General features: G+C 42.6%; 1 long non-coding RNA gene across 1 annotated transcript; it reads right to left on the minus strand.

Moving 5' to 3' along the window:
* Positions 1 to 694: 694 nt before the first annotated feature.
* On the minus strand, positions 695 to 18234 carry LOC308199214. Its single transcript, XR_013954497.1, has 2 exons — positions 15655 to 18234; positions 695 to 14705 (listed from the first exon to the last, which is right to left on the minus strand). It is a non-coding gene; the product is annotated as an uncharacterized lncRNA (long non-coding RNA).
* Positions 18235 to 18256: the final 22 nt, after the last annotated feature.

The following is an 18256-nucleotide window of genomic DNA, read 5'->3' on the forward strand; positions in this document are numbered from 1 at the left end:
GTTGTGAGCATCCCAGGTGTCACTGTAATCTATGTTGCTATTTAATGTTTTTTTATAACCTCTCACTGACTGACTGCCTCAGTGCTTCTCCATGCCCAGTTATGGTATTTTGGTGGCTGAGGAGAGGAAGAAAGAGGTATGTGTTAGATAGGAACTGAAAAACAAAGTTAAAACAAACCAAATAGTCACACAGTTCATAAGTACCTGGGAGGGAAAACCAGGAAAACGTTATAAACTTTGTCTCTTTGAGGGATGGAATAATTTCATAATTAACAGTGGTGAAATAAGTTCTTATGCCATCCTTAATACTTGCAAAACTGGATGGAAATAAAATGGTTCCTGACTTTATTCATTTTTCTGCTGTGCGCTGTTTTATTGTACTTGAAACTTAACTCTGCAGACATTTATTATGCTCACTTAAGAAGTTCTGCCCCTGGAAAAAGAAAAGAGCATGCTTTCCAAAAAACACAGATTTGAAACCTTCTTGTAGTATATTAAAGTTTTTAAAAACAATCTTAGTTATAGTAAAATAAATGTGATAAATTGTGCTCTTAAAGACTTCATTGCCATCAAGTGTGCTAACTATACATTCCAGTTTGCAATAACAAATAATCACAGATAAGCCAGTTTTAGTATTAGACTGTTTCTAGTCATCTCTTGCTTCCATTTCAGTGCCACTTCTGTGGAGAGTAAGGTTTATTTTGAATGAAAATACCAAAAGTGAGTGATCAGCGTGGAAGTAGGAGATGTCTCTGCAGTAGCAGTGCAAGAGGTACCTCTTTATTCACTGTACTGATGGTATTCCAAAGACTCTGTAGTTAGAGCACTTTTCTTCTCAGGGACCAAAATGTGTAATTATTATGTTTTATGTAGTTCTAGAAATGGTTAGTGTAAGCTGATTAGTTGTTTTTATGTGCAGATCAGTACAGTTTGAATAGTCTTTCATAGCAACCGTATGTAGCTCTCCCAAACTCTATTTTCATCTAAGTTTGAGTTGTGTAATAGTTCCGTGGGAATTGACGTGGTTCACAAACACAGCCAGTCTGGTAGATGTGATCGATTAAACTGGAGTATGGTGATTTGCACCCCTGTGGCTGGAGCTTTGTTAATAATTGTAGTACACTAGGGAATGCTTCATGTCATAATTTGACACCTGAGACTTGCGGCTTAGTAATTTTTTGAAAAAATAGGCAAGTATTTTCTTTAAAGCTTTTTTGAAATTGAAAAGCTGTATTGAAAAAGTTGAATAAACAAGTAACTGTGTACATGGTTTTGGCCAATAACTTCAGTTTTTTAGCAGTGAATCTGCCCTTTGCCACAGTCAACACAACTGATAGGTGAGCAATGATCTTAAGTATGCATTTTATGGTAGTTCTGCCAGAGTGAAGTAACACAAAACTTTGAAAGGTACTTCATTTCTGTAATGTGTAATCTCAAGTCCTTTAAGGAAATGGTTAAAAAAATGCATAAGTATCAAACAATGTTTTATAATTTAAGTAGTTTACGTTTTTTCATTCAGACATCTTTTTCAGTGTGCACCACCTTAAGAGGGTTGGATTTTTTCACTGTATGTTTGAGTGTTTACAAGACATCCAGAGAAAAGCCAGAAAGGTTAAAGGCTAGAATCTCTAGCCTTGCTTTCAATCCACAGTGTGCCTTTATTATCCATTTTTCTACCATTAAGCTCAATCCCAATGTTTAGAAGAGAGGACGGAGACGCATACAACCCTGAATTTCTTGAATTTATTTCAGCTGTGACCTTAATATTCAGTATTTCTTCAAAGAGAGGTGGTTTTCAGGGAATCAATCTGAATACATTGTCATAAGCTTTATACAATAAGTGGTACTGGCATCTAGTCTTTGTATTAAACAATCGCTTCCAATCAAAAAAAGGCTTTTCAAGTTGTTTGTGTTGTGTTGTTTGAGAACTTTGTATTGTGTCCTTCCATATCATGAATGCTTTTTTTAAAAAAATTAAATTTTTTGCATTACAATTCTATGAACTGTTCTTTATTTCCCAAATGAGATGTTGCATCTAATGCAAAGCTCAAGAGTTTGCTTCCAGCTATCTGTATCTACGTGCCTAGTAGGCATGTCTGCTTCAGGAAGGTGTGGAAAAAATGGATGCTCTGCTCTTCCATTTTGATAAAAGTTCTCATGTTCTGGGCCAGGAGAGAAGCTCTTGTGTTGGTTAGAACTAAACTTGTGTCTTAATTGTTGTTAGAGAAACTGCAGGTCCCCCAGTTTGATTTTTGGGAGCTCAGTAAATATGGAATGCAGCCCGGACTTGTACTGGGAGAAGTGGGAAGGCAATGATTCTCTTCCCAGCTTGGCTTTTTCCCAAAAAATAATGCTGCATGTAGTAAGCCATGCATATGTTTTAAGTATTGTGTGTTCTGTGAGCTTGAGGATCTCGCATCTCTTGAAATACAAGATGGTACCTGATGGTGGTTGTTTTATTATTTCTTTTTGTGGGAAACCGTGGTTTGGCTCTTCTGTTTTGAAGAAAAGGAGGCAAAAACAAACATGCATGCAAGTCATGTTACATGTTCAATTGCTAGCTTTGTATCTTTCAAAATAAGAACCTTCCTAGCCAGTTTTACAGAACTATCTCTATTTCTTCTTGGAGATGAAATTAAGTTTCAGGCTTCTTCAGATCCACATATTCTGTCTTCATGGGAATTTATTTATTTATTTATATTCTAATGGCTTGGGCTTTTTGCCAGTAGACTTGCATCATCATTGGTATACAGACTTTCCATCTTCAGAATGTGAGTCAAAGTTCTCTCTGTAATCATTTATAAGTAAATCTTTCCCTCTTCCCTTTCCACCCCAATAAATGCTGGGATTATAGAGGGCAATATGGGACCAGCCAAAGTAGAGTCTACTAGTAAGCACCTGATCCCAAATCCTGAAAGCAGAAGGCAGTGCGTGGCATCCTATGGATTGCTTATATCAAAGATTTTATGGAACTCTGGATATTTCTAGAGATTAGTAATTGCCCAAGCTCTTAGTTTATTCAGCCTTACTGAGTGGGCAAGTCCCTCAAATGCCCAAGCATGGCAACTTGTTTCCCAGAGAGTGGTATTGGCTTTACTGTAGTGCTTGAGGCTTTCTGGAACAATGCTGGATGTTTTATGGTGGAATGGTTTCAGACATGGCTGATCAGGAAAGCCAAACTGAACCTTATTTTAATCAATGGATACAAACATGTTTAAGCTAGCATTGAACATACAAGTTGTGTTTTTAGCTTTGATTCATTCTTTTTTGTTTGTTCCCAAGTGTTGAGCTCTGCACTTCTGACACCCTGCACACCCAGTGGGAGATTTGTGTATCTTAGTTGAAATCTAGGATGTTAAAGTGGTCCCATTCACTCGCAGCAGTAAACTAAGGGGCTTCCAGGTCCTCAGATCACTTGCTCTGGGGCTCTGTGTGTGTAGGGTGTTTTGGGGGGTGGGGTGAATAGTTCAGTATGTTTTCCAGCTAGCATCAAAATGGTTCCAATCTGGCTGTTTCTGCCAGCTAAAAGCAGGCGCTGTCACTGCAGCATACTGTTTAGTTCCTAGTGGAGGCTGTTGGCAGTAGCTTGTGCATCTCGGCGAATTTCAATTGAGATGCAGAGACTGCAGCTTACTTGCTGTCACGATGGAATTGGCAGCTAACGTGGACTGGCAACAGAGGAGGGATTGTAGTTGACTGATAGGAAGCATCAAGCAGTAATACTACAGCACTGTGCGCTTGTAGGACATGGCAATGTCGCTGGAATTCCTGTGTCTGGAGAAGGCGCCGTCCTGGCGTTACACAAAGATTTTGGCCCTGTCCTCTGCTGCCAGGACGCGTAGGTGATGGAGGGGGCAGCAGCAGCCCACTCCAGGGCTGGACTGGCCTCTGAAAGGGCTTAGGCACTAACTCAGTTTAGTGTGTTTAGTAACTGAGCTGTTACAATTCTGTCTTGTGGCTTCCTTATGTTCCTCCACTTAAGTGAATATATCTGTTCTTTGTCCAACCTCTAATAACTTTCAATCTATTTTTATTATATTTCGTACCACAGTGTGCTGCTCTTCGCGAAGCAGCAGCTAAAACTTCCTTTGTCTTTTCCGCTCATACTTGCATATCTGACCATTGCAGAACAAATGCTCTTGTCAAAATACTTTGTAAAGCAACTAACAGGATTAGTATTTGAAAAGTGTGCAAGGATGAAAGCTGTCTGTAGTGGAGGTCTGTAGAAATGCCAGTCACTGCAAACTCACTGCGGTCTCAGTAGCAGCAAAACATTAATTATTTTGCTAGTTTTCTGCTGTTTTAACAAGCTGAATTATCTTGCTACAGTCTGACAGGCACCAAAGTCAATAGGAAAATGGGATAAGGATCAAAACCTCCCATTGTGATGGTTGCTTAGGGTGCAGCTTTGCACTTGCTTGCAAAGTAATCATGCTTTGCTGCTGCTCCTTGTAGTACTTTCTTACAACCAAATGATAATGCCTTCTGTGGGTGAGCTATAATGCACACACGTATCTGGCTACAGGGGCTCACATTGAATCTGGATCTAGTATTAAGCGTGTCTAGGAGACGGTAATGTACTGAATATGTTCTTTTATCTTAGTAAGATCTTAAAGTAAGATACTAATGAAGTGGAAAGTATAAGCATAAAAGATACTTAAAACTTATCAAGAATTTATAAATAGCACGTCTTGAAATAATCCTATTGGATGACACATGCTCAATTGCCTCAGCCGCAATGGTTGCCTAAAACTTTACGAAAATGAGGGGAAGCCAATCAGACCGATCAAGGTGTGCAACCTGTGATAGTCGGTTGTAAAGCAAGATGCTTCTACTCCTGAATCAGTTCCTTATTCTGGCTGGCAAGAGAGACAGCCTGTTTTTATTCAAAGCAGCCTGTCTTGTTACAGAAAGCACATGAAGTAACTTGATGGCTATGCAGGGATTTACTCTGTAAGGTGCTGAGTTTTTGAGTAACTGCTCATGTGAATGAGCTTGACTCCTACCCGAAGTCAGTGGGAGTTCAGGGTATTCATACTACTTCAAATAACCCTTGTTATTCTCAAAGATGCCTTGATAAAAGGAGCTTGTAAAACAATGATTTGTTTTCTGTCTGTTCTGTGGGGATAAATCGTAACACATGCATGAAAAGGAAATGGGGAACAGTTATCTCTTTTAAAAAATGGTTAGAAACAAGCAACAATGTCAAAGGCAAGGACATATGAATCTTATTTGTTTTAAATCTGTTTTCATGCCAAGTGTGTGTGGTTTTGCTAGCTTGAGAAATAAATCAACTAACTGGTCTTAACTGATAACATTCTTCCCTGCATTGGTTCAGAGGAAACTTTGATATACTTTAGGTACAAACTCAGTTCCAAATTTACTGAGTTTTAGGTATAGCTGTGTATTTTTCTGGATTTAATAATTCTAGTAGTTTATGAAGAAGGAATGGTTTTCTGCTCGTTCACATAGATCTATCAAGAGTATAAGCAAAGCACTGTGTGCCATAGCAAAGGAATCTGAAATTCTCTATCAAGCTTCTAGTTTCTCTAGGTTACAATACAGTTACATTATGTATGTTAAAAATGGAGGCTTTTAAGTTAAGCTCACAAATAAAAATTAATAAGTGGTACTTCAGATATTTTGATGAAAAACTCTGCATGTTTTATGCTGCTCTCACTTAGTTCTTAATATATCAAAGATGTGTGTGTTGGAAATGCACAACTGTCAGTGAGAAGCTGGAGCAATGGGCAGATGGGGAAGAAGAAAAAGCACAGGAACTGAGTGTACTCAAGTCAGCAATGAAACAGCAAATAGTGCATGACAAGCTGTCTTTTAAAACTTCAGGCTTAATCAGACAAGATCTCAGTCATTTGCTTCACTTGGAGTATTGCTCTGGTACCTTGCAGACTCAAGAAAATGGAACTAGAGGATAGGACAAGTCAAGTTTCAGGGATCTTCCTTCCCTGGAAAAAGCTGTCGCCTTTTCTTTAAAGGAAAACAAGTTGTGCTGCAGGAGTCTAGTATGTTCAATAAGGCTTTGAGTTCCTTCAAGTTGCAATATCCCTTTTGAATTTTTCAGAATTCTCTATTTAGGGAAAACCTGTGTGCAAGTTGATTTCAACCCTGCCTTTTCTCTGTAACAGCCCACTCTTGAGTGAGTTTTAGTGGTAGTTATAATTGCATAGGACAAAGGAATCCCTTACAGCTTCTAGATGTCAGTGAAAGTCATCTCCCTTGTGTCTAGGTAAACAGTGATCTGGTTTCTGTGCCAAGGGCAGGGAGATGCTAATCACCGTGGCTTCTGAGTCCAGCCGTTGCTTACATTCACGCTTGTGCTGCACAAGAGAAGGAGCTGGGAGGGGCACAGTAGTGCTGATTATTCTGGTGGCTGTGCCAGTTCATGTGAGTTTTGATTGTTTGTAGGTAGAACTGTGACCTAAGTAGCGTTGACTCCGAGTATGGAACATTGAGTAAAAAACAACCAGACTGGGAGGCAAACCCGGTACTTCTCTGGAAGTTGTCCCTGGTACACACTGAAGGAACCGAACTGGCAAAGAATAGTGGGGGTGGGTAGAGGGGAATTCTGTTTGGAGGGGAAAGCTTTGGTTAAAGGGCTGAGTCCCTCCCGATGTGAACATTTCTCAGTTTGCATTCTTAGCATTCATTTAGCTAATGGCTTTATTTTTGCCATCTTCATAAGATTAAACCAGTAGCTTCTTTATTTAACACTGCCCAAGTCCATAGGTCAGTGGGAAGGAAGTAACATTTACTTTAATTCTTTCTCAGCCAAAGTAATATGCTAAAAAATCAGAGAAGGTTAGCATGAGCTGTACATGCTGGTATTGGATTGGATTGCCAGTGAAGCGTGGGATGCGCATCCTGCACAGCTAGTGACCCAATGCATTTGGATATGCTAAGTGATGTCTTTGCCTTTCCCTCCCAAATGCTACATGTGCTGAGAACGTAACCAGCTGAGAGAGAATATACCTTGAGGAACCCTAACAAAAGGATTGCAGTTATTTACAAATATTGCACAAACATATAAGGTATGTGTGTATGACTATTTGTTAAAATTTGAAAATTAAGCTACTAGGTAACGGTTCGAAAGTCATCGGTTATACCCAGAAAAACAAGTATTTGCAGAGAATATTTACTTTGTGCCCTTGCTTGTTAGCATTTTGTTTTTCATTTGTTTCTTTTTTAAACCCCCTACTTAAATGACAGTTTAATTTTGTTTTTAAATGATATTTAAATGCTGTATGAGGCATTTCATTGTAAAACTTCAGTCCTACCCGTGCTTTATGCAGCCTGAGGCATAGCTTGCTCTTTGTCTCCCTCTGTCGGCACTATCACGTGACTGAATTGGTACAGTAAGATGCTTCCAGGCATGGACGATCTCTTTGAAAAGACAGTTTAAAAATATTTTAGTAAATTCAATGCAAATAATTGAAGCAGATGCAAATTATAATTTAATCTTTCTGAAGTTTGGATGTAAACGCACCCCAGTCTTCAAGTTGCTGCATTATAGAGCAAAGCCATGAAAACTGAGAATGGAACATTTATGGGGCACGGCAGTACCAGTTCGTCTTCACGCTGCCAGTTAACCACTGTGTGCAAAGCAAACACAATACCCAAATAGCACACAAAAAATAATCTTATGTATTTGGGTGGCAAAATGTGCATTTTAGTTTACTTTTTGCTGGCTAGCAGGGTGTCTTCGCCCAGTTTGGAGTTAATTAGTGCAAGCAAGTAAACAGTGATATTAAGATGGATGTTAAGCTCTACAAGAAAAGTTGTATAAGTTCTCCAAAAAATGGGAAAAGTGATTTTCCATTGAGAAACAGCTACCTTTAATTCAGGAGGAACTAGATTTTCTCCCTACTTCAAGTCCATGTCAGAATTGTTACTGGTAAGCACGCTCTACTCACCTGTTTCCTTTTGTTGGATAGTCGGTATGCCACTTTGCTGTGTCATTAGTTTGGAGTGTCTTTTCCTTCCCTATACTCTTTCTTTAACTTTTTCCTGAAAATCTGCTGTTTTTTTGGTATGCTTGGAATGGCTTTCCTGAGAAGAGTGTTTTCCTTCATGTCTTTAGAAGTAGTAGGAAAATAGAGTACTTGTTATTTTGAAACTGTGGCTAAGATCTGAGTAACTTCCAAAGAAATCTGTGTTCTGTACTTCTTAATATTTATTATGAATGTGCAGCATAACATACTGTACGTGATTTTTCAAACGTAATTAAGTAGTCCTGTTATGCAGAATGGATGAGGCTGAAAAAACAAGTGCATACATTGCTGATGTCCAGTATTTATGTCTAACTACTTTCTGTTAGTAATAATCTGGAAAAATGTTGCATCTAATAGGTTACTTCAGGTAAGAGATAGAAGAAACAGAAGCGTTCCCTTGCTGTCTTGCTTTTTACAGGAAGTCACAGTTACCTCCTCCTGCTTCATTTCTGTGTTTTGGAAAATGGATTAATCCACCAGTTTCATGTCAGGTCTCTTCCTTAGCTGACTCCTCACCCGCTGATATTCTTCTAAAACTATACCACAGTGTCTGTCTCTGGGGACTGCTTTGTCTAGTCCTCTCACTGAGTGCATTTTTCTCTCATGGTTGCAGCCATTGTACAGCTGAAGGCATCTGTGCACCATTGTTCTGTATTCAAATATATCTGTGCATGCATAATTTATACTATGTAGCAGCTTTTCTGGGCTCATTGTTTCAGCTGGGGGTTTCTGTTCCATCAAAGGGATGTGCAATTACTCATCTGCATGAGGAGGATGACTTTTCTTCTGTGCCAGCTTCAGTGAAATTTTTGGCTAGCTGTTCGCAGAAACATTTTGCTGTAATCGTGTCACCAGGTATCCCCAGACTAGTCACTAGAGGTCAACATTATCATCTCCTAATAGAGCACTAACTCACACACAATCAAAGGACAATGTCTTGTAGCAGTCCATGCTTCTATATGTTAGATGTTCATGACAGGATGTTATTGATTCTGCCACTGCTCGAGGTTAAGAGGAGAGAAGGCGTAAAGACAGCAGATAGTCATTTCTTATAGTGTGGGCTTTTTAGGGATACCAGGAGCAAGGAGGGGTGGGGGAAGCTGAAGGGTGTTGCTCGTTTGAGCCTGAGGTTGCTTTTGGTGAGTGCTTTGGAACAGTGATAAAGCCAACAGGGCAGAGCAGTGAAGAAAACTCTTTTTCTGAGGCCATTGCTGTGTGTCATATTTGTGGGGTCTCCCAGCTAATACGTGTAGCCAGGGATTCCTTTCAGCACAATGTAGCATCATAAGAACTCCTGGGGATCCCAAAAATTTTCCAGATGCAGAAGTGTTATCTTTGCATTCCTTCTTTGAGATTTTTTTTTTTACTGTTTCTAGCTTGGAAAAGCATGCAGGCTCTTTCTGAAGTCTCTGACTAACTGCTCCATAGCTGGATGAAGTTAAGAAAATTGAAATGAGGGAGGAAGAGCCCAGAACTGCATCATTTAACAAACAGCGGAAGGAAAGAAGCCTAGCCTACAGATCAGTGTCCCTGAAGATTTCCTCATAGTTAGAGTATTTAAAAGTGACCTCCCTCTTCCAGATTTTCTGCTGTGTTCTCATCTTGCAGGCTTTTTCTTGGCTGGAGGACTTGCAGGATCTTTGTCCCCTACATATCCAGTTGCATATTTTCATGCAACTCAAAGGAAATCAGTTTATTTGAGATTTCTATTCTTTTGTTGCATTTGTTTGAAATCAACTAGTGCATTCAGTATTTATTAAGGGGATGACGCAAATCACATTATTTTAATGCTTTTTTGTTACCTGATTTCCTGTGGAAATGAAATAAATAGTCTTCATCCTAAGAAATCTGCAGAAACTCTTATCTGTTATGAATGCAGTATTCTCTGGTCTGAATCATCTACTGCACATCTAATAAATTCTGGAAGAGGTAGAAGAATGCAACATATTTATGGAGAACATGGATCAGAGTTTCAAGTGTGCATCTCTGTGTACAAAAACTGCTTTTGGCTTATAACTTTCCCTGGTAGGTCTAAGAGGAACACTGAAGGTGAGGGAGAAGAAGGGAGGGTTGACCTGCCTAAAAAGGCAAAGAATGAGGTTGCCTGAGTGGAATTTTCAAGGCCTTACCTAGGCAGGGTTTTTGTTGTTGTTCCTTTTATTGTGAAGTTGGTCATAATTTACTGTGTTCATGTTTTTTCATAAAAGTGTGGTGTTCCTGACAAATTTATGGAACTTAAGCTGGTATTTCTTACACTGGAAAGAAAAGAACAAAAACAGTACTTTACAAACACTTTTTTTCTTATAGGAGTTGTTTTCCTAATTGCAGTCAAGAGACTTGCCAGGAGAGGGAATGCAAACTGCCCTCCGTCCTAACCAGGGTGCTGTGTCCTGTTTTCTCATTCTTAGCTAATGCACCTCTGCTGCTTCTGGGCTACAAGCTGTGCCCTGGGCTGTGCCAGACAGTGCTTCCAGCTCATCTGGACTAGCTCAGGATCTTTGCATGGTGGTGCCTTGCATGGGGGGAGTCCCACAGCAATGAGGAGACTGAAGTCCATGCCAGAGAGATGCTGTGGATGTGATGGCAAAGTGTAGGTGCTGGTGGGAAATGTTCAGTTCCTGTTTTCTGGTGCATCACCTTTCGTAGACTGACACCTGTGTTTCTTCTGAATGCGAGTCTGGGGGAGGGCTGTTTAGCTGTCATATGGTGTTGTTGCAGCTGAAATTCCCTGAATAGTTCGAGCTGGCACAAACTGATGGTACAGCAGAGGGAGGTAGCCCTGCTGCCCTTTTTCTGCTCCCTCCTATGTCTGCAAATATTTCTGCAGCTGTGTAGGCTACGTGTGTGTGCATGGGTAAGCTAAATAGGCCTGGGGCGGAAGCCAAAGCACTCGCATCTGCTGTATCCATACTGCAAGTTGTAATGTTGTCCACAGCACAGCTCTGGCCCAGTCAGCATCCTTCCCAACAGCGTGCAAGCATGGCTCTGGTTGGCACAGGCCAGCTGGCAGTTTGATTTTAGCCCTGGTGGTGGCAATAAGGGAGTTTAGCTGTGTGGACACAGGCTGTTCTTTGCAATACATAGATATGAAAAGTAACTGTAGTATCATGTCTCTGTTTGCTGCTTAAACATCAATAAGCTGTCTGTAACTGGTTGCATATCCTTGGACTCATGTAAGTGGGTTTTCATATTCCTGCTTCTCTCTGTGCTGGACCAAAAAGTAACAACAGAAAAACAGGCATCTTTGTATATGGTGAAAAGACCATCAGAAATTGCAGTATGCAAGCACTGTGCAGTAAGCATGAAGTCACCTGGATTTGATACTTGATTTCTTATTAGAAGCTGCAATCTTTACTCACCAGTAGTCAGTTTCAGGACCTGAGCTGTGCTTGATAAAGCTGAGAAGCAAATATTTCCGGGGTTGAAAACATACTAGATTTGCACCTCTGAGACTGACCTTATTTAAAAGTAAGATTTCCTCCGGCATGTTGGAGCAGAGGTTCCCTGAAGGAAGAGAGCAGAAGGCTTTGACTGGGAGGTTTGCATTCATTATATCCAGAGGCCACGCTCCTGCTCGTGCTGTGTGGTACTTTGCTTTGACAGTGCTCTGCTTCTCCGCTGCTTCAGAGTAGTTTCTAGTCAGCATGAATCAAGGCAGCAGAATGGATTTCTTCATGAACCTGAATGGATGTCTCCTCTTGCTTTTGCACCCCCAGATGCACTGTTCTTTCCTTTCAGAACGGCAGAGTTAACCTATTTATATAGAATTATTGCCTCTGTCCTCGTATCTAATGACCACCAGTTACTCCTTTATTATTGCTGGATGGAAGCATTTACGTAGAGCTCTTAACACTTCCATTAGCAGTGAGTTCAAGCTAAAAATGGATTTGATTTCATAAGATAAAGTCACGGACAGCTAACATCTTATGCTGAGATCAGTTTGTACTGTTTTATTTCATGGTTTGCTTTTGACATAAAGGCTTCCTGTTAGCCTGGTAAAGTATGCTTTCTTCATTCTTCTTCTCACAAACTAAAATAGCCTCGTAGTGCAGAGACCATCGGCGTTACCTTTGTTCCCTGGTTCTGCTTGTATTTTACACAATCTCCGGGAAACAATCCTATTCCTGGAAATCCATCACATTCCACACAGTTGTGTGGCCTCGCTGATGGTGTTCTTCAGCTGCTTAAAATGATTCAGTGGAGCTTCCATTTGCGTTTGGGATTCCTGGAAGGTTTGTCATATGCAGCGCTCTAAAAGTGCCATACAGCAGATGAAGCCAGGCAGAGAAAAATGCACGGTTCAGTCTCTTAAATTGTTACTAGCCAATCTAAAGGGGAAGTTGTCTACTGCGTAGTCTGGTGGCTATTAAAGGTCTCTGGTATAAACACATCTGTAGCCTTTTGCTGAACAGTCATCTTACTGTATACAGCCCAGCCAGCAGCTAGCTTGGGTTCATCTCCTTAAGTTTGTGGTACAAGAAGCAATCCTCTCTCTCATCTCAGCTGCACGCAGGCTTGTTTTAGTAAGCATACATGTATGTACCCACATACGTACAGCCTTAACTCTAAATACTTAGGTGGGATAGTTGTTCATACAGATACAGACTTCTGGCAGTGTAACCTGGACTGTTTGGACAACTCTGCAAATTGCATCCACCAGGAACGCTAACAGCTGAGAGAAGGGAAGAGTGAAGCCTTTGGATTGCACACTTTCAACTGTGTGAACGGCTCATAGCCAGGGCCCAGAGGACTGAAAAGCACTTCTAGAGGTAAAGACAGACTTGAACGTGGAGTTGCTGATGTAGCTGAATCAGGTGTAGTCGCAGTGGAGAGCCAACCTTTAACAACCTGGAGAAAGTGAAAATGAAAAAGAAGGTGCGTGTCTTGTGTATGGCAGCTGAATAGTTGGACTGACTGACTGTGTTGTCTACAGGTTGCTGTATTGATGCCCACTCATGTCGAAAGGCTGTTACAAGTTCCCTAATGCTGCTCACTTTCCTGTGCAGTCACCCTCTTCAGAGACTCTGCCCACTGGGGCTTTTTTTTTTTTTTACCGAAGTCCTGAAACAATGGAGTATTCTGTCTTCTGGGTTGGTTCCCTCCTGAAGAAGCATGAAATAGCCAGAGCTGAAGTTGTGAACTTAAGTTTTTTGTTTGTTTTTTTTTTTCCTAAGAGTTGGATTCAAATTGATTTGTAGTAAAGTACAAGGCTCAAAACTGCGATTGAAAAACAACACAGGGAATAACACCTCTTTACTGTGTGCGCTGAAATATGGGCAAGTCTGAACATTAATAATTGGAGTGGGGTCAGATGCATTCCACGTAAGCAACTGTCAGTGATGAACAAGCACAAAGCCCATGACAGGATGTATGCTGGCTTCCTCTGCTGGAAGTAGTGTAGGCCTGGACCTGTGTCATATGCAGGCAGCAAAGCATGCATCCGTTCATCTGGTGCGAGGGCCTCGTCTAATGACACAGGAAAATGTTGGGACCTGTCTTCTGCTGTTACACTACTGGTTTAAAGAATCACTGGCATCGAGCTAGCGTGATGGGGAGGTTTTCATTCTGTTGTGCCTCCTTTGGCAGCAGGATGGCCTGAGAGCTGTGCTTCCACGCTGTGCCAGAACATAATTTTAGTGCCTAGTATCTCAGTGGCATTATAAATCCAAGATGTGATTGCTTTTATCTGACCTGACACTTCTGCATCCCATGCAGAATCCCATGGCTCTTAGAGCTCCTGAGCTCACAGAGAAGCCACCAAAAAACACTTCACATTTTGTTCCTTACTAGCTATGTCTGTATCAGCTAATCACCTTTGCGGGTAACTTGACTAGCTCATCCCCAGTCCACCAAGCCTTCTCCCCTGTCAGGCACCAAATTTCAGGGAATCATTTAGTTGTGTTTTTTCTCAGTGTTGATCTGTTCCAGCGATTAACACAAAGCATTGTTTATTTGAAGTTTAGGCAGCCAAGATTGCTGCTATATTTTAGTACTTTCTAATTCTGAGAGTCTGTTCTAATCCTGACCCTTTCCTGGCTAATAAGCATACCATATGTCTGATTACTCAGGTTCCCATGCAAAATAGGAAATTAAAAATTCCAGATGATCAATAAACATTTCTTTTTGTTTATTTTGAGATGTCTTTTAAAATACCACAGAAGTTCAGGGACCTGTTTCTCAAATGTTTACTTTATCATTGTTAGATGTGTAAGAGGATATTTTCGTTGAGAGCACACTGTTTGTTTTTAATTTTATTTATTGACACAGATTTGCTAGCAGTAAAAGATCTGCAAATAACTGTTGAAAGAGTGGACAAAAAGATGAGCAGTCTGACAGTGGAATTTCATGGGGGGGGGGCATAGGGAAAAAAATGCAAGCTGAGGTCTAGTCACAAGAAAAAAATGGGTTCATCTTTGAAAGATCCAAGCACAAAGCATGATGCAGGGTGTACCATAACTGCCAGTCTGTTACCTCTTTCCGTGATGTAAACCAGGGGAGTGTGCCACGGAGCCAGTGATTCAGTCCCATAGAGCATCACAACCAGGATACCAGTCAGGGTATGTCACCGTTCTGACAAACAGACACTCCCCTCTAAGCAGAGCCGTTTTGTACTAATTTATATTCTGTGCGTTAATTTGGTTACAAGCAGGCTGGCTCTGTGAGCATCGTGGTCTGGCTTCTGTGAGGGGTAGGAGGCTGTTGAGAAAACCAAGTGTAAGAGAAAAGTGATCACCTGAGTTAAGCCGTCTGATGCGTGAATGAGGGTAAGAGAAGGTGCCCATAGAAGAAAAGAAAAAAAACCAGTGCGTATGTGAGAGCAACTAGAGCAGTTTAGCAGGGAACGTCAGAGGGGGCAGAGTTAGGGGAAGGCTGTGAGGCAGGACCTTAGGCAGCCAAAGGTGTCCGGGCTGCCCCAGCTACCCCTCGTCCTAAAATCCTCCCCCAGAAGATGTCCTTGCTCCTGCTTGCTTATTTGCTCACACCAATGAAGATGCACTGGTAGTAATAAGAACAGCCACTGTTTGGATAGCGGTGTTTAGCAATTATAAAGTGCTTGTTCTGAGCTCTGGTTGCTGGGCTCCATCCCTCCTGCCTTTTGTGAGCTACCCCCCCTTACTGCATCACCTCTAAAATTAGATGATAAGGTGCTGCATCCTGTGAAGCACGTGGCTCAGAGCTGCAGGAGGTGTACCGAGCGTAGCTGCACGGCTCCCCAGTCAAGAAGTTTGCAGACAGATCACTGAAGAAAACCTAACGATCAGAAGCCTAACAGAGGTAAGGCGCCTTTCAAATCCAGGAGCTCCAGTTCAGCCAAAGGTCAGAAAATGGGAGTTAGTCCTGTTTCTTTTGGCATGTCTCTTGCTCTCTGTTTTCTGAACAATATAAGGTACATGGGGAGTGCTGTCAATACAGCACTCCACAGAGAACTAGTTAGGCCAAATTCTTCCCTGACATAATTGTACTGCTTTCACTGTAATTGTAGTAGTGCTGAATGTGGCTCCTTTTTACTTAGGAACAACAAAAGAGTCCATGAGATTAAAAATCCTCTTGTGTTTTCCTTCTGATTAAAGTAGCTGTTAATATGTTAAAAAAAATAAATAAATAAAAATGTTGCAGGCTTAAGAAATGGTAGCATACTACTCACCTTGCTCTGAAGCCTTGCTTCTCCTACCTGGATTCAATCCATAGCATCCACGTGATCTATTTTAAAAGTCTGCATTTCCAGGACATTGCTGTTGTTTAAGCATCTGGTGGTGTAAAATCTAAGTCGTGTTTCAAAAACACTGCTGTGGAGGGAGAAGGGTTAAAATGTAAATCTGGAGGAGAGCAAAGTAGAGGAAAAGATAAACTGACAAACTTCAAGTAGCTGAGAAGCACTAGAGCTGTCAGAGCTTGCAGCTTGGACGCGAGTTAAATCACAGAAGTAATTTTTCAGTACTTTGTCTGAAAGCAATTTAGCTTTCTGTGTTAGCAGATTATGCTGTTTTCAACAGTTGTTGGAAAGAGATGACTGATGGAAAGCATTTTCATCGTGGGTCTGTTTCCAAGTATAGTCAAAGCTCTTGCACTCTAGCCCCTGTTCTCCTGCCCCAGTTTCTCTCCTGAGGCTGAGGGGAGATGGGATCTGCCAAGCTCTGAGCGGCACCATCCCCTTGTCCCCAACTTCAGGGCTGCTCTCGGGAGCCAAGAGGCTTGGGGATTTTGAGGGGGAATAGGAAATTTAGGGCTGTATCCCAGCAGATGCTGTGCTGGCACTGCGCATCCCGACCCTGGATCAGGCCAAGGAGTCAGACCGTGTGTAGCTGAGCGGGGTGAGGGCTGACGGTGCCGGCTGTCCCTGCGGCCGGCTGGTCGGCCGTGGGTTTAACTCGGAGCAAACCAGTGCTGCACTGGTTTTGTTGCAGTGTAAATGCTGCAAGGCAGCACACAGTAGCAGCAATAACACTTCCGGAATTTGTAAAATATGAATGATAGAATAGGCCAATTGACAAAAAAGGCAAATGCACGAAGTCGGCAGCAATGGCATTTCTTAGGTGGCCTGTCCCACATTCCTTTGGAGTCAGTGGAAAACAAAGAGGCTATCTGAAATCAAAGCAAGCAAACTTGCAGTCACACACATGGTTGAATCCTGTTTCATTGTGGTAGAAATGATGCTTTCAGTAAAATAAAGACCCCCAAAGGACTTCAGGCTTCAACTGCCTGGATGGCCTTAAAACAATGGGGGAACTTTCCAAATAAATTACACATTTTTTTGCAGGTAGCAAAGGAATGTGTATAATTTCAGATGTGAATTTTGGGCCTTCTCCCACCAAAAGCTCATGCAGCAGAAGCGCACTAAGCCTCCATCCCACCGGGTGTAATTATCCATGGACTGTCTTTTCTGTTGCAGTATCAGTGACCTTGCCTGTGATTATTCTTCTTCGGGAAGTTTAGCTCAGCGCTCAGAGTACATCAGCAACTCCGAACAAAAATAGCCCAAAAGTCCACAACAGGAAACGTTAACAATGGCAGGCTTACTGGCCACCATGTCACTGTGAAATAAATGAGCAACTGAGAGGGACTTCAGGGAAAAGCAGCAATGTGATTAGGTAACGGGAGGGACTGCCTTATGAGAAAAGACTAAATGAGCGAAGTGATGACGAAAGGGTGAACAGAACAACTGCAGATGGCTGAAAGAAGAAACCATCCAGGACAGGGAGGGATTCTCTTAAGCTGCTGCCAGGAGTTAAGAGTAATGGAAAGAAACCAATAAAAAGAAAATGAATGCAGCAGTCACGGTAACGGTTTCTTTAGCTCAAAAAAGAAACCCAGGGCATTTGTCCGTACGGAAATCTTGCTCATTTGTTTTAATCTTCTGCCCTATCCCCCGGTGCCTGGGGACAAGCATTAAAATTATATAATGGTGAATTACTGCGGAAATCTTTTAGGCTGGCGGCTCCGCAGGACCAGGAGGGAGCTGCGCCAGCTTCAGCCCCTTGGTTCTTGAGGTTCCTCAGAAAACACAACCCAACCGGGGGCTTCGGCTGAGGGAAGCGGCCCTGTGCAGCGAAGCACTTAAGCTAACGCTTCGGTCGGACGATGAGCTGAACTTCCACTGCTATAAATCGCATCAGCGGCTCCCGGATGAGGAACCTGCGCCTGCCCTCAGCAGCCCCGAAGCAGATGGCTCAGAAGGACGCGAAGCCAGAATTCCCCGCAGCAGCCCCCGGGTCCACATCCCGATCCAGTTAGCGTTTCTGCAGTAAGACAGCTGTGATGCCTCATGGCGTATTTGTTTCCATTAACTCCCCCCAGGGGGGTTATATATTTGAGTTTCTCCGTGTTTACATATTTGCGTGTCCCTGCGGGGATACACACGCTATCCCTAAGGCTCGGGGCAAGTCATCGGAGGAAAAGCAAGCACCTCCCTCTGATGCTGAGCCGGTCCCGTCCCGGCTCTGCCAGAGCCGTAAATCCTCCTTGGCAGCGCCGGGCAGAAGTCCCTTCCAGCACGCCGCTCCTTCCAGCAGCAGCCTGCAGTCCGCGTTGTGAACCGCCGGGCTGCAAGTTTGTGTTTCCAATTGTCACCCTCTGAGGCGCTTCGCCGCTGTCAGCGCGCTGCCAGCCCGCTCTCCTCACAGCCTTCCCAGGCCGCCCCGCCGGAGGCCGAGGCCGAGGCCTCGCCCAGCTCCCCCCGCCGCCACCCGCCCCGCGGCCGGACCCCTCCCGGCCGCCTCACGCCGGGCCGCGGGCCGCCCCCCCCCGGG

The sequence above is a fragment of the Anser brachyrhynchus genome (assembly GCF_964034855.1).
Source record: "Anser brachyrhynchus genome assembly, chromosome: 8".
Classification (NCBI taxonomy): Eukaryota; Metazoa; Chordata; class Aves; order Anseriformes; family Anatidae; genus Anser; species Anser brachyrhynchus.